Source organism: Dipodomys merriami, unplaced genomic scaffold (genome assembly GCF_024711535.1).
Source record: "Dipodomys merriami isolate MVZ:Mamm:240054 unplaced genomic scaffold, mDipMer1.0.p SCAF_22, whole genome shotgun sequence".
Lineage (NCBI taxonomy): Eukaryota > Metazoa > Chordata > Mammalia > Rodentia > Heteromyidae > Dipodomys > Dipodomys merriami.
In genome coordinates, this window is record NW_027203604.1 from 11,059,349 (window position 1) to 11,074,315 (window position 14,967).

At 42.0% G+C, this 14,967-nt stretch overlaps 1 protein-coding gene across 4 annotated transcripts in view; it reads right to left on the reverse strand.

The window, feature by feature from the left end:
• Positions 1-14,967, reverse strand: part of Syk (spleen associated tyrosine kinase) — a 77,071-nt gene that overhangs the window by 47,093 nt on the left and 15,011 nt on the right. Inside the window, exon 1 of one of the 4 annotated variants that reach the window (XM_070033331.1) lies at positions 10,492-10,569. The exons of 2 other annotated variants lie outside the window; for them this stretch is intronic. The gene's annotated coding sequence lies outside the window, so the exon portion shown is untranslated. Of the gene's footprint in view, positions 1-594; positions 1,068-10,491; positions 10,570-14,967 lie in introns of those variants that run through there. One more of the 4 variants, XM_070033330.1, reaches the window with a different exon arrangement.

A 14,967-nucleotide genomic window follows, 5' to 3' on the forward strand; every position in this document is an offset into this window, starting at 1 on the left:
CCTTGCAGATGCCTCAGTGGAGTTTGCTTCTTCCACAAGCTCATAGCTTTCAATGGGAAGGGAACTTGCTTCAGCACGTGCTCAAGGCTTCTGGTGGGAAGTGAGTGCTCATCTGGTTCCAGGCCCAGTCATCCATATGACTCTGTCTGCCCAGACACATAATCATATCTGGCTCCCCAACTCCCTCCCAATGCCACCCCACAGCAACCCTCAAAGTGAAGCCAGTCTCGCTTCTGGCTTTTTCTGTTTATGTGGTGCTGAGGAATCAAACCCAGGGCCTCATGCACACAAGGCAAGCGCTCTACCACTGAGCCACTTTCCCAGCCCAGTCTCTTCACTTTCCATTTCAAGGTGTTCATGTCACTTGCCCACCAATGCCACTGACTTTGATACTATTGCTTGCTATCTCCTTGATCTGTGCCAGCGTTCTACCAATACCAGCTGTCCAGCAGCTACGCGGGGCTGCTGGACCATTGAGTTTCCCTTTCACATATGATACACCTTCCATGTCCTCTATTTACATATTGAAACAATTGCCCTTGCCACACCTCCCTCCCTTCTGTGGTCCCAACCATTTCTAGCATCTCCCATTACCTTAGTTCATGGCATTCAGCCTAGAATGCTTGGCAGTGGGGCTAGGGATCTCCTGCAGACTGTGGGTAGGGTGGTACAGCTGTCTTGTCCCCTGGAGGCTATTTGGCGGCATCCCTTGCCTCTGCCCACTTCATGCCAGTAGCACATCAAGCATGACAAGCCCAACCCCAGTCTAGTCTTGGTCAAGAGTTCCCTGGGGACAAACCTTCCCCTGGTTTAGAAATGACTGGGTGAGCCCCTGTGACCCAAGCATCGATCTGACCTGTGCCTTCTAGGATTTCAGTCCCTTTTCCAGCTTATCTTTCCCTTATCTAACTTTCTAGCATCTTCACCAATGAATAGAGAATGAGAGAGTGTTGTGAAGGAAGTCCCAGGGGTAATGTGTCTAGAAGGCAGCAAAGCTAGAGATACAGGGCAGAGGATGAGGTGGGCAATCTGGATGTCCTTTCTGAGTCTTTGTAGCCCTGGCACCTGAGTACCATAGCACTTCTCCAGGAATTTAGATGACAGCAGTACCAAAGCCACGGAAACGAGAGTCCCCGTCATGAATGCAGAATGTGGAGTTACCATGGAAACTGGTCTCCCAGGAGCAGGAACTCTGAATAGAGCAAAGGAGTACGTAGTGGTGGGATGCTCAGGAGAAAGGAATGGGCACAGCCTACCCAGGAGGAGGCTGAGTGCTTGCAAGGGAGGGAGACTGACGGATAGGATACATCCACAGAAGAATGTGGACAGCTGAGTGGAGGCTGTGACTGAGCCAAACATGATGCTCCTTGCTCACAAAGCCTCTCTAGTGTCACATAGAATATACTGTAAGACTTGAATGTAGAAACCAGATGCTGCTGGCTCAGGCCTCAATCCTAGCAACTCAGAAGGCTGAAATCTGAAGACTGACCTTTGTAGCCAGTCTAGGTAGAAAAGACCATGAGATTCTCATCTTCAAGCAAATAGCAAAAAGCTAGAAGTGAAACTATGACTCAAGTACTAGAGTGTCAACCTTGAGTGAAAAAAAACTAAGGGATAGTGTTCAGACCTTGAGTTCAAGACCCACTACCAGCACAAATGAATGAATGAATAAATAAATATAAATAATAAATATAGTTGAAGTGCTGCTGTTTTTATGGGCACTGGTTCTGTTAGCTGCCCTGAGTACTGTACCAGGTGCCGACCCTAATCTTGTAAAATGAATTCCTGGGAATGCTAAAGAGCTCCAGGTCTCCAGGAAGCACTTTCAAATTCGGTTTCAGTTGTACTATATCATTTCCCACTAACTATCTCCTCCTGAGCTTCCTTTCCCATGGCACTCACAATCCATTTCCCCAGGCCAAAGACTAAGGATGACTGTATGATCTTGGCCCTTCAAAATGAATTTAGATTGTGTAGCCCTATTTTATCAGATAGCAACTTTACAGATGAAAAGTCACAGAGAATGCCGTCCTTCATAAGCAGTGTTTCAGAGAGCAGTTGGGCTTGTTAGGAAATTATGCCTCTGGCTGGGTGTGGTGGTCTAAGCCTTCCAGCTCAAATTCTAGGAAGGTAGAGGCAGAAGGATCAAGGCCGAAGGCTAATCTAGAAAAGTATGAGACCTTATCTAAAAAAACAAAGCTAAAGGGTATATAGAGTACTTGCCTAGCAAATGTGAGGCCATAAATTCCATCCCTAGTGCTGGAAAGGAAAGAAGAGAAGAAGGGAGGAGAAGGAAGGAGGAAGAAGAGAAGGGAGGGAGTGGGGAGGGATGGAAGAAGAGAGGGAAGGATGGAGGGAAGGAAGGAAGGAAGGCAGGAAGGCAGGAAAGAAGGAAGGATGGCAGGAAGGAAGGAAGGAAGGAAGGAAGGAAGGAAGGAAGGAAGGAAGGAAGGAAGGAAGGAAGGAAGGAAAAAAGGAAGGAAGAAAGGAAGGAAGGAAGGGAGGGAGGGAGGGAGGGAGGGAGGGAGGGAGGGAGGGAAGGAAGGAAGGGAAGGGAAGGGAATTAGTTTAATCAATCTATCATGTTTCCAGAGGCCATGCAAGTGCAAAGTTATTACAGATGCTTAGATCTAGGAAAGCAGCTAAGACGCTGTCATGGGCATGCATGACCCCTGTGGAAGGAAATATCACCCCTGCAGAGGGACAGTCAATGGGAACATACACATAATGAAGATAGGTTCAACATGCCCACCTGGCACCTGAGAAAGCCAATCTCAACTTTCCCTCCCTCCCTCCCTCCCTCCTTCCTTTCTTTCTTTCTTTCTTTCTTTCTTTCTTTCTTTCTTTCTTTCTTTCTTTCTTTCTTTCTTTCTTTCTTTCTTCCTTCCTTCCTTCCTTCCTTCCTTCCTTCCTTCCTTCCTTCCTTTCTTTCTTTCTTTCCTTCTTTTTTCCTCCCTCCCTCTCTTTCTCCCTCTCTCTTTCTCTTTCTCCCTCTCTTTCTTTCTCTTTCTTTCTTTCTTCTTTCTTCTTTCTTTCTTTCTTTCTCTCTCTCTCTTTCTTTCTTTCTTTCTTTCTTTCTTTCTTTCTTTCTTTCTTTCTTTCTTTCTTTCTTTCTTTCTTTCTTTCTTTCTTTCTTTCCTCACTCCCTTCCTTATTTCTTTTCTTCTTTTTCCTTCACTGACTATGGTCTCCCCAAAACAATAGAAATGGCACTGATTAGAGCAAGTCTATTTACTGTTATGGTACTCAGTGCATCTCTTCCCTTGGTGTTCACACCCTCACACACACAAATTGACTTACTGCAGCATGACATTCAGGATGGCTAAAGCTAGCTCACCAAGACTCTTAGCTTGATAAGACAAAGATATACATAACCCAGTGGCTTATACTTATAATCCTAGCTACTCAGAAAGCTGAGACATGGAGGATCTGGGTTTGAAGTCAGCCTGGACAGAAAAGTCCATGAGAATTGCATCTCCAATTAACCAGCAGAAAGTTGGGCTGGAGGTGAGGCTGAAGTGGTAGAGTGCCAGCTAAGTGAGAGAGTTGAGCAATTGCAACACTCTGAGTTCAAAGTCCAGCATTATAATAAAAATAGAGGTATCCAGTGGATCACTCACTCTGGGAAAAGCCAGATGGCATGTTGAAGGGCACTTGAGAAATTTGTGGGGGGTAGAGGCCCAGGTGCTAGACACTGAAACTTCCAGCAAACAGTAAGTAATAACTTCTCTGCATGGGGGCCATCTTCCAGCTCCCATGAAACCTTCAGATGAGACTGTTACAATCTCAGGCTCAAATTGGGCTATAACTGTACACAGACTCAATACCAGCCTAGCTGCCTTAAATGCCTGTCCGTCAGGGATCAAGAGTAATACATAGATGATCACTTGTCAAAAATGCTTTGGGATAAACTAATTTCAGAGTTTAAGGTTTTTTTTCAGATTTTGGAATATTTGCCTATACACAATGAGATGACTTTGGGACATTGAAATACGATTTTCACGTATGTTTCATGTGTACTTATCCACACAGCCTGAGGTAGTTTCATATAGTATTTTTAATAACCTTGTTCCATGAAACAGAGTTTCACAACATGAAATTTTCTCTTTGTGGCATGGTGTCAGTATTCAAAGCATTTCAAAGTTTGGAATATTTTGGATTTTCAAATTAGGGTACTCAGCCTAAAATATGTTGTTTTAAGCTACTAAGTTTAGGGTAATTGTTTAAGCAGCAACAGATTATTACTGGAGCATGTCAGGATAGCTAGGTGACAGAAGCAACCAATGTGTAATAAGTACTTTAGTGAATTATTAACAAGTGAACCTGAGGAGAAAGTAAGGTATTAGACTCTAGGCTGAGCAGAATTGGGGTAAAACTTTCAGTACCATGGTGAGAGAAGAGAAAATGATCAGGAAGGAAGATGTTGAGCCGCACAAGCCCAGGTGAGCTCCTAGAGACTATCAGCCTCAAACTACGTCCATCTGTTGTGTGCCTGGGCATTAGACCAGGACATAGCACTGGCTCCCTGGAACTCTGCAAGGGACGCAGTATCTGGACCTGGCACTTATAGATTCCCAGAACCAGGACCATCAACAATTTGTGACTCATAAATCATCAGCCATTCTTCCTCTCTTTTCTTCTCTCCGGTTCAATGCATCAATATACAAGGCAAAACAATCAAAACAAAGAGTTCACTATGGCCTTGAATGGTGCTGAATGCAGGTCCCTAGAAATCCTATCAACCTGGCCTTGAGCAGTCAGGCAGGCATCTGGACATCATTTCATTGTCCATTGCCCCTGAAAAACTTGCACTCATATAGGCTGCTTGGACCCCAGAGTGGTGTGTGTAAATGGGCACCTAGTCAGAGAGGTTACAGGATGTATGGAGAACTCATGATGGTTTCCTGTAGTCTCTGATCGAGTCTAGAGACTGATAAGGTCCACAGGCTGCCCAATAATCTTGAGAGTCACATAGCATTCTTTTAGAGATATCTTATTTACCCTGCACAATATACACTGGGCAACTCCTTCCCATGAGACCCCCTCTTGTCTACCAAGAGCTCTGATTATCTTCTTCTTCTTCAATAAGTATTCGCCATTTTACTTCTTCCTCTTGTCTGTGGACTCATTCTTCAAGACCATTGAGACAAAGGATGTGAGCAGTTGTTGCAGTTTTTCAGTGTTAGTACTTATGTCCTAGGGAGTCATCATGAACACTGAATTTGCAAATTTGGAGCCATAGATCCAGGAACTCTAAGGCTAAATTTTTTCAGTAAATATATAGATTCTTTGTATATGTGTTTCTGTTTTACTCTCTATATCCTCAATACAACCTCTGTGTAAACACACACACTGCTATATGCATGATCAAGTCGACTAAAGTACAGTACATGTAGACAAATACCACGATGAGAACCCTGAGAACAATCAACAGTTTAAAAAGTTGCCGGGTGCTGGTGGCTCACACCTGTAATTCTAGCTACTCAAGAGGCTGAGATCTGAGGATCATGGTTCAAAGCCAGCCTGGACAGGAAAGTCCGTGAGACTCTGATCTCCAATAAACCACCAGACAACTGGAAGTGGCTCTGTGGCTCAAGTGGTAGCGCACTAGCCTTGAGCTGAAGAGCTAAAGGACAGAGCTCAGGCCTAGAGTTCAAGTCCTACAACTGACCAAAAAATATGTAAATAAAATAAAATAAAATAAAAATGTGACTGTGAGGACGCTTAAGTATGTTTTGAATGGGATGGGGGCTAATGGGAATGGTGGAATAAGTGGGTAAGGAATGGTGGACGAATATGGTCATAACAATGTCCTTATGTGAAAAGGGAAGTGGGAATGGATGTGACTCGTGGGGAAGGATAGGTGGGGGAATGATAGAAGGGTGACTCTCATCAACATGAACTGGACGCCGGGCACCGGTGGCTCAACCTGTAATCCTAGCTACAAAGGAGGCTGAGATCTGAGGATCACAGTTCAAAGCCAGCCCGGACAGGAGAGACCGTGAGACTCTTATCTTCAATAAAATCTCCAGCAAACCAGAAGTGATGCTGTGGTTCAAGTACTAGAGCACTAGCCTTGATCAGAGGAGCTGAGGGACCGTGCCCAGGCCCAGACTTCAAGCCCCACCACCAACAAAAAAAAGATGCATTAGCCACATAAATGTGAATGTTAAATTGTAAGCCTCATGAACAACCATTAGAAGATTAAACTAGAAAACAAAAGAGACTAATTTCATACACACTGTTGCTATATTAATATTGAACTCAAGTGTCGGAACATTATAGACCCATGCCAAGCTTTTGTTACCTGTATATTCACTCCATGAAGCACCCAGGCCACAGCCTGCTGTGTGTGTATACAGTAAGCAGCATTTAAGCATTACATATGGGACAAGTGTCAGTAAAATCACCAAGCTCAAACATAAAAAGTGGCTCAGGTTTGAGATGGTTGCTACTCAAGGGGCTGAGATCTGAAGATCATGGGCTCAAAGCTGACCTGAGCAGATAAATCTGACTCATCTCCAAATAACCACAAAAATACTGGAAGTGTGGCTCAAATGGTTAGTGCCAGCTTTGAATGAAACAGCCAAACAATGGCATGAGGCCCTGAGTTCAAGCCTCAGTATCAATACAAAGAAAGAAAAAGAAAAAAAAGAAAAGATTGTGTTTACTGGGCCAAATGCCTGTGGCCCACACCTCTAAATCCTAGTGACTCAGGAGCCTGAGATTGGAGAATCACAGATTGAAGCCAGCCAGGGGAGGAAAGTCAGTGAGACTCTTATCACCAAAGAGCCAGAAGTAGGCTCAAGCAGTAGAATACAATCCTTGAGCAAAAATGCTCAATGATAGCACTCAGGCCCTAAAGTTAAGCCTCAGGACCAGCATATACATACATTCATATATATATGTATGATATATAAATACATTATATAATATCGTATATATTATATAATATATATTTCTCTTCTTTAAATTTGTTGATTTTAAGGTTGACATAAATCATCTTTTATGAACCTATCTATCCTAGTTAACAAAAGGGCCACAGATCTATGATGCAGGATTCTCTCTCCTTCCTTCCTTCCTTCCTTCCTTCCTTCCTCCTGTTTTCTTTCTTTTTGTCTTGGTCCTAGGGCTTGAACTCAGAACAGGTACTGTCCTTTAGCTTTTTTGCTCAAGGCTAATACTCTACTATTTGAGCCACAGCTTTATGTCCAGTTTTTGGTCCTTAATGGGATATAAGAGCCTCTCTGAACTTTCCTGTCTGGACTGCTCCAAACCTCAGTCCTCAGATCTCAGCCTCTTGAGTAGCGAAGGGTGTGAGCCCTCTGGTTTGGCTTCTGCTTTTCTTGAGATCACTAGAGCATGGATCCTGCAGGTGTCACTCCCCCCTACCCCCCCTCTAGCCCCATCCTCCATGAACATTTCCAACAGCACTCAGCAACTTAAGGTGGCTCATTTTTCCATCAACTAGGCTGTGAAAGCCCCTTGTAGACCACAGCAGGAGTAATGGCTCGCTAGGGAAATTATATCCAAGGGAAATTCTGCCAAATCCATATCACTCAGGGGAACAAAATTAGAAGGATGAGAATGTTGATTAATCACACTCCAAACCACACAGCCACCCCATGCAAAGCAGCCCCATTCAAATGCACCTGGGAATTTTCTTTGTGGCCTTAAGCTCAGAAAATTAAGTACTAGGACTTAATTCAAAGAAAAAAAACTTCCTGTATGGGCTAGACTGATTTTCATAAGAAAGAGGAATAAGTCCAGGGGAGAGGGAAAAAAATTGATCTTGTTGGTCTGGTCAGGGGGTCGGGTACATATAGAAATATGACCAATCAATAGAAAGAATAACAATATGTCATTTGCAGGGAAATGAATGGACCTAGAACAAATCATGTGAAGTGAGGTAAGTCAAGCTCAGAAAGACAAACAGCACACGTTTTCTCTGACATGTAGAAGTTAGATCTAAAATATACTGAGACATAATAAATTATACAGAACTCTAGGCATTCATACACAGAAACACCAAAAGAGGAGAAGGCATAATGTCTATGTGCAACTGATCATACAAAATAATACTTATCAAGATGAACTCCAGGAAGTGGAAACAAGAGTCTTTTTTCTTTGTTATTGTTTTTGTTTTCTTTTCTTTTTCTCTTTTGGAATGAAAGCCGAGGCACAGAAATGGAGGGACAAAGGGTGTACAAATGCAGCAATGGCACTCACTGGACACTATGTTGAAAATGAACTATACAACTTGTGGGTGGGATGGGAGGGAAAACTGGGAGAGAGTAAGAGAAGGGGTGATATTGTCCAAAAGGAAATGCACTCTGCCCAGCTTATGTAATTGTAACTCCTCTGTTTTTAGAATTTTCAAATAAAAATAACAAAGAAAAAAAAGAAAAATGACCAATCAAAGAAAGATGTTTGCTGTTTGTTGGTGGCTCTTAATCCTAGCTACTCAGGAGGTTGCTCTCTGAGGATTGTGGTTCAAAGCCAGCCCAGACAGGAAAGTCTATGAGACTCTTGTCTCCAGACTAGAAGCTTGAAGTAGACTGTGCTTTCAATGGTAGAGCTCCAATCTTGAGCAAAAAAGCCAAATATCAGTGCTTAGGCCCTGAGGCATAAAAAAGAAAAGAAATGAAGAAAGAAAGAAAGAAGGAAAGAAAGAAAGAAAAAGAGAGAGATAAACAGAAAAAGGTACAACAGAAAAGAAAAGAAAGAAAAAAAACAAACAATTGATCAAATAAGAGACAAAAGAATTCACATTGGGGCTGGGAAGGTGGCTCAGTGGTAGAGTGCTTGCCTTGCATGCATGAGGCCCTGGGTTCGAATCCTCAGAACCACCTACACAGAAAAAGCCAGAAATGGTGCTATGGCTCAAGTGGTAGAATGCTAGCCTTGAGCTGAAGAGCTGAAGACAGTGCCCAAACACAGAGTTCAGGCCCTGTGACTGACTAAAAAAAAAGAAAGAAAGACAAAAAAAGAATTCACATTGTGCAGGTGAACAAGGCAGGAAGTTATTGGAGTTCCTGTTGATCCTACTCCAAGCCCAGGACTCTTCCTTCCAGAAACACAGAGTCAGCTACGGAAGTGACTACAGTCAGCAAGCAGCCACTTCTCCATCCAACAGACAGGGGCCTAACTACACCTTCCAGCTTTCAGACAATCTTTCTATTTTTCCATCACTCCCTCTTATTAGCACAATCTATATGGGGGACCTGATTTGTTGTTAGAGAAGTCAAACCACATGCCTTAAAGCAAAAGAATAAGCTGCATTAAAGAAATATTCAGAGACAAAGTGTGCAAGAAAGTGACCACTAAAAATATTTCTAAGTAGTTATATAAAGGGGTTTCAATGCAACATGTCAGGTTTTTTAAATTATCCTTATGTACCCATACAAAGGGGTTTTAATCCAACATGTCGGTTTATAAGTATAATGCATCTTGGTCAATATCCCTCCTTCTATCATTCTCCTCCCTCTCTCCCAACTCCACCCATCCTCTATAGTTATCTGGCTCCATTTCCACATAAATACATGAATATTATGGCCTTTTCTCTATCCTTCCTCTCTCCATCATCTGACCCAACTCCCCCTCTTTGAACCTTACTCTCTTGCTCCTGACAATACACATTTCAGCTTTCTGGTATTCATTTTGTTAAACTGCAAGTTAGATGTTCAAAGGAATTATACCTTGGGAATCTTTCCATGAATACACTATTGTATAATTTAGCCAGTCTGTTAGTGTATTCATGCATATGCCCCTGTATATGGTTTTGTGTGTTTGTGCATATGTGTGTGTGTATGCTGCCCTAGGACTTGACCTCAGAGCCTAGGCACTATCTCTGAGCTTTTCTGTTAAAGCCTAGAGTTCTACCACTTGGGTCATAGCTCCACTTCTGGCTTTTTGGAAGTTAACTGGAGATAAGAGTCTCAGGGACTTTCTTGACAGGTCTGGCTTCAAACCATGATCCCCAGATCTAAGCCACCTGAGGAGTTAGCATTACAGGTATGATCCACTGATGCCCAGCTCCTATATATGATTTTATATATGAAAAATATTTTTCCAGCCAATTGAAAGATAATTGTAGGACATTAGAGACTATATTATTTAAATATCTATATAATATTCCAGAAGATTATGATGATCTCTGGAAACTTCATAACTGTACCTGTCATGCCCTTGAGACAGAAATATACATACATATATATGTATATGTGTATATTTATTTATATATACATATATGTATATATATATATATACATACATATATTCCAATGTGAAAAGAAAGGGAACAAGAGTACACTGGGGAGGAGGGTAAGTTTACCACATGAGAATTACCAGCAAGAACCCCTCAACTCCATGGCTCAACATAGGTATTTGTGGAGCAGGGAATGCTTTTAGTAAACAAGGGCAGAAAGAGCTCCATCTGAAGCATAACCTCCCTCCCTTGCCCACTCCCTACTGGTATAGAATCCTCCCTACCTTCCTTGTAGAAACTGGAAAAGGCAAAGGCAGGTGCCACACAACTTGGGGTCTGGGAAGGATACAGTTTACAGAAATAGAACTTTTCAAACGAGGACAGCTGCTATGGAGAGAAGACAGAAGAGGTGCAGTCATTAATGTCTCCAATTAGGGAAGTAGCCTTTCCCCAAAGTGTTAGCATGCAAAAATAACCAGAAAGCAGAAGTGTGAGGGTGCTGGTGGGAGGGGCCTCTGCTACCACTCAAGATTATGGATTCCAGCAAAACAAGCACAAGCTGAGCAGTGGCCAGTGGCCTGTCTTTTACAGGCATCACCACCAAAAGAAGCTCTCGCTACTAATGGCTTAAAATGTCCTTCTCCATTTTTTTTTCTTAATTAATCCATGGCTAATGGTTAAATAATTCCACAGATAATTTTTTTATGGTATTGGCTGGGCTGGTAGTCTACCTCTTGAAACATGTCTCCAGCCCTGCTTTTGACTAGAGATGTTGTCTAATGAGCTTTTTTTGTCAGGGCTGGCTTTGAACTTCAATCCTCCAGATCTCAGGCTCCAGAGTGGCTAGGATTATGAGCATGAATCATTGGTAAGTCTCTTCCAGGGATAATTTTAAAGAACCAACATAGGGACTGGTACTGCTTATAATCCTAGCTACCCAGGAGGCTGAGATCTGACGACTTTTGAAAGCTAGCTCTAGTAGGAAAGTCGCTATGAGTCTAATTAGCTACTATAAGTGGAGCTATGGCTTAAGTGGTAGAACTCCAGTCTTGAGCACAAAAAAATCTCAGGAACATCTCCCAGGCCTGGATTTCAAGCTCCAGGAGCCCTTCCCTCCCCACCAAGAACAAACATAGATTTTATTGATTTTTTTCTCTGCTGTTTTCTTGGTTTTAGTCCCTATAATTCTTCCTTAATCACTAATTTTCCTTTTCTTGATTGAGGTTTCACTTTCTCTTTCTGTAGTTTCCTAGTTTCTGCCTGGGCTGGGTTTGAACTGAAATCCTCAGATTTCAGCCTCCTAAGTAGCTAGGATTATAGGTATGAGCCATGGGTCCCAGGCTTTGAATCCCCCAAATTTTAATAACTCATATATTTATTTTTTATGTGATTCAAAATATTTTAAGACTTTCTTTAAGACCATTTCTTTGACCCATAGGTTATAGAGAAGTTTGATACCTAATTTCCAAATATTTGAGACAGGAGTTGTGAAAAGAGTGAGCAATTTTTTGTTGTTAGTATTTAATTTAATTTTGTTTAAGAAAATATTTTGTATGATTTTTAAAATTTAATATATTTTCAAAGAATGTGCTTTATGTTGGTTAATAACCAATGTGAGCTTGAAAAGAATGTGCATTCTCAGCTGTCGGGTTGAATGGTTTACCTGGCAGTGTTCACGCCTGTATATTCTTACTGATTTTCTATCAATTACTGATCAACAGAAACCGAAATTTCTAATCATAACAGTGGATCAGTGTATGTTTTCAGTTTTATCAATGTCTTTTGCCCTATGTATTTTGATGCTCTTGTTACATGCATACATGTCGTTGGATCAATTTGTCATTAAGTAACAATTTCTTTAAGGCCCTAACTTCTGTTTACAATGGGTGTTTTTGTCCCTTAGGTAATACAAGAAGTCAGGAGAGTGCTGGATGATGAAGAATGCATCAAAGAATTCCCCAAGGAAGTATTTTACAATGGAGAAGGCTCTAGATGCATTTCATAATTTCGCTTACCCCTCCCCAGCCAAAGCCACAAGGAGTTTTTCCTCATATCTTCATCAAAAGAATCAGTTGAGGCACATAATAACCACATCTTTTGTATTGCTCTTCTATTATCTGCTTATATCTGGGGTCTTGCTGGGATTGGAGATTCTGGCCAATTTTTAAAGATTCTAGCAATTGAATCAGTCTCCTGGGTATCTGGGATTACAGGTGCATGAACCCACCAAGTCCGGCTTAACTAGTTAAATAGTATCCAAAATTATGAAGAGACCATGGGATTTAATAGCCTTATTCCTTTCTCTGCTTACTCAGCAAAAGAAGCTAAGGAACCACACCCAGACCCTGAGTTCAAGCCTCAGTAATGGCATAAAATAAATTTTGCTGGGCGCCGATGGCTCACACCTGTAATCCTAGCTATTCAGGAGGCTGAGATCTGAGAATCACGGTTCAAAGCCAGCCTGGGCAGGAAAGTCCATGAGACTCTTATCTCCAATAAACCATTCGAAAAATGGAAGTGGCGCTGTGGCTTAAACAGTAGAGCCTTGCCTTGAACTGAAGAGCGCAGAGACAGTGCCCAAGCCCAGAGTTCAAGCCCCATGACCGACCTAAATAAATAAATAAATAAATAAATTTTAAGAAGAAGTAGAAGAGAAGGAGGAGGAGGAGGAATAAGAGGAAGAGGAAAAGGAGAAAAAGAAGAGGAAGTGGAGGAAGAAATGTGGATGGATTGAGCTGTTCAGGAGCACTGGGTTAGTTAAAGCACTCCCATGGATTATATTAGACAGTGGGTCATATTACCATGATTCTTCAGGAAGAGTCTTGATGGGGCCCCTTGCTGCCTGTTCAGCCCCAAGAGCAAGTACTGGTTGTGGGCTGTTGAGCTTCCTGATGTCATGCTGAAGTCCGGAAGGAAGTGTCCTAATTCACAGGCTCTGAGTAGCGATTGTCTTGTGGTATTTTATCTATATGCGAATTGAGCAACACAGGAATTCCAGAGACAGGCAAACTGTCCCCTCTCTCACTGGGACACCAGAATGGAGGCTGGGGCTGAGGAGACTTGGTAAGGTCACTGTGAGAGGTGACATCTGTCCCTAGTCCCTGTATTTCCACATCCTGCTCAATGCTGCCAAATAAAGGATCTCTTACACTCAGCCCTCTGCTGCCCACAGCTCCGATGTGAGCAAAGGAGTCAAAAACACAGTAGCAAAGTCTGGCTTCTTGGATTCCAAAGTAGCACAGGGTCACTCATGGGCCATGTTTGCCTCATGAGGAGGGCCATGGCTCCTCCTATATGATATGTTTTTTGAATTCCTTTGACTTATTTGCTCAGCTGGTGTTCTACCAGTTGAAACATAACTCTAGCTCAGATTTTTGCTGGTTAATTGCACATGAAATCTCATGGTCTTTTCTGCTCTAACTGGTCTCAAACCAAAAATCATCTGGATTTCAACCTCCAGAATAGGTAGGATTACAGGCATGAGCCACAAGTACTTGGCTTTCCATGTCTTTGTTTCTAAATGGACAAAAGTTAGATGCCAAATGTGCAAGGAAATGTTAGATGTATTATGTTTTTCAATGTTGGAGACAGAATTCACTCTACCACCTAGCTACACCCCCAGCCCTTTAGATAGATAGATAGATAGATAGATAGATAGATAGATAGATAGATAGATAGATAGATAGATAGATAGATAGATAGATAGATATGTGTGTATATGTATATGTGTATATATATTATAAACACACATATGTATATATATATATATATGTAAATCTTCAAATAGAGGTTTCAATTCAGCATATGACTTATGAGTATACTGTATGGTGATTGCTGTAATCCCTTCCATCATTCTCCCCATCTTTCCCAATCCCACCTATCCCCTCAAGTTTCTTAGTTCTATTTTTGTGTACTTTACATATTATGATTGTTCTGTCCACCCTTTCTCTATGATTATTTTTTCTTTTTAACTACAGAGAAATAAGCAATTACTAAAGTTCTCTCCATTCCCTCAGAGTCCTTTGTACAATTACTCCATCCTTTCAGGAATCAAGGTTTTCCTGATATCTGCTCCAAGGAACCAGATCCAAGGTCCCTCCTTTCTACCACAAATGCCCAAATCTGCAGAAGCTCAAGTCCTTTCTATAAAGCACATTAGCTAGGTGTTGGTGGCTCATACGTGTAATCCTAGCTACTAAAGAGGCTGAGATCTGAAAATCAAGGTTTGAAGTTAGCCCAGGCAAGAAAATCCACAAGACTCTTCTCTCTAATTAACAAAAATTAGCAAAAAGTCATATGGTCAATGCCAGCCTAAAGTTCAAAAGCCAAGTGAGAGATGGAGGCTCCAGGTTCAAGCCCAAGTACCATCACAGAAAAAAATACTACTACTAATAAAAGGACTAGTTGGAGTTCTCTAAGGCTGGGTACCCATTCCTAAGACTTGAGGCAAGACAACTGGGAGCTGCTGTAGAAGGGAGATGGAAAGGCCCCGCCCAGCCACATGACAAGGTTCAATGAACCAAGAATAACACTGAAACATAATTTCAGGGAAGCACACATCCAGTCCTCTTGCAGACAGTACTACAGGCAGGTGCCTTTGCTTCTGCTCTGAGTTGTTTCATATGTGTTCACTTTCCAGAAATGTGTCGATACCATGCAGAGAACACCTTCCACCAAAGTTTGCAGAATAACAGGCAAGGTAGGAATACAGATTCCCAGTCCTAAGAAAAATGATGACCTTTCCTGTCCTGTCCTGTCCT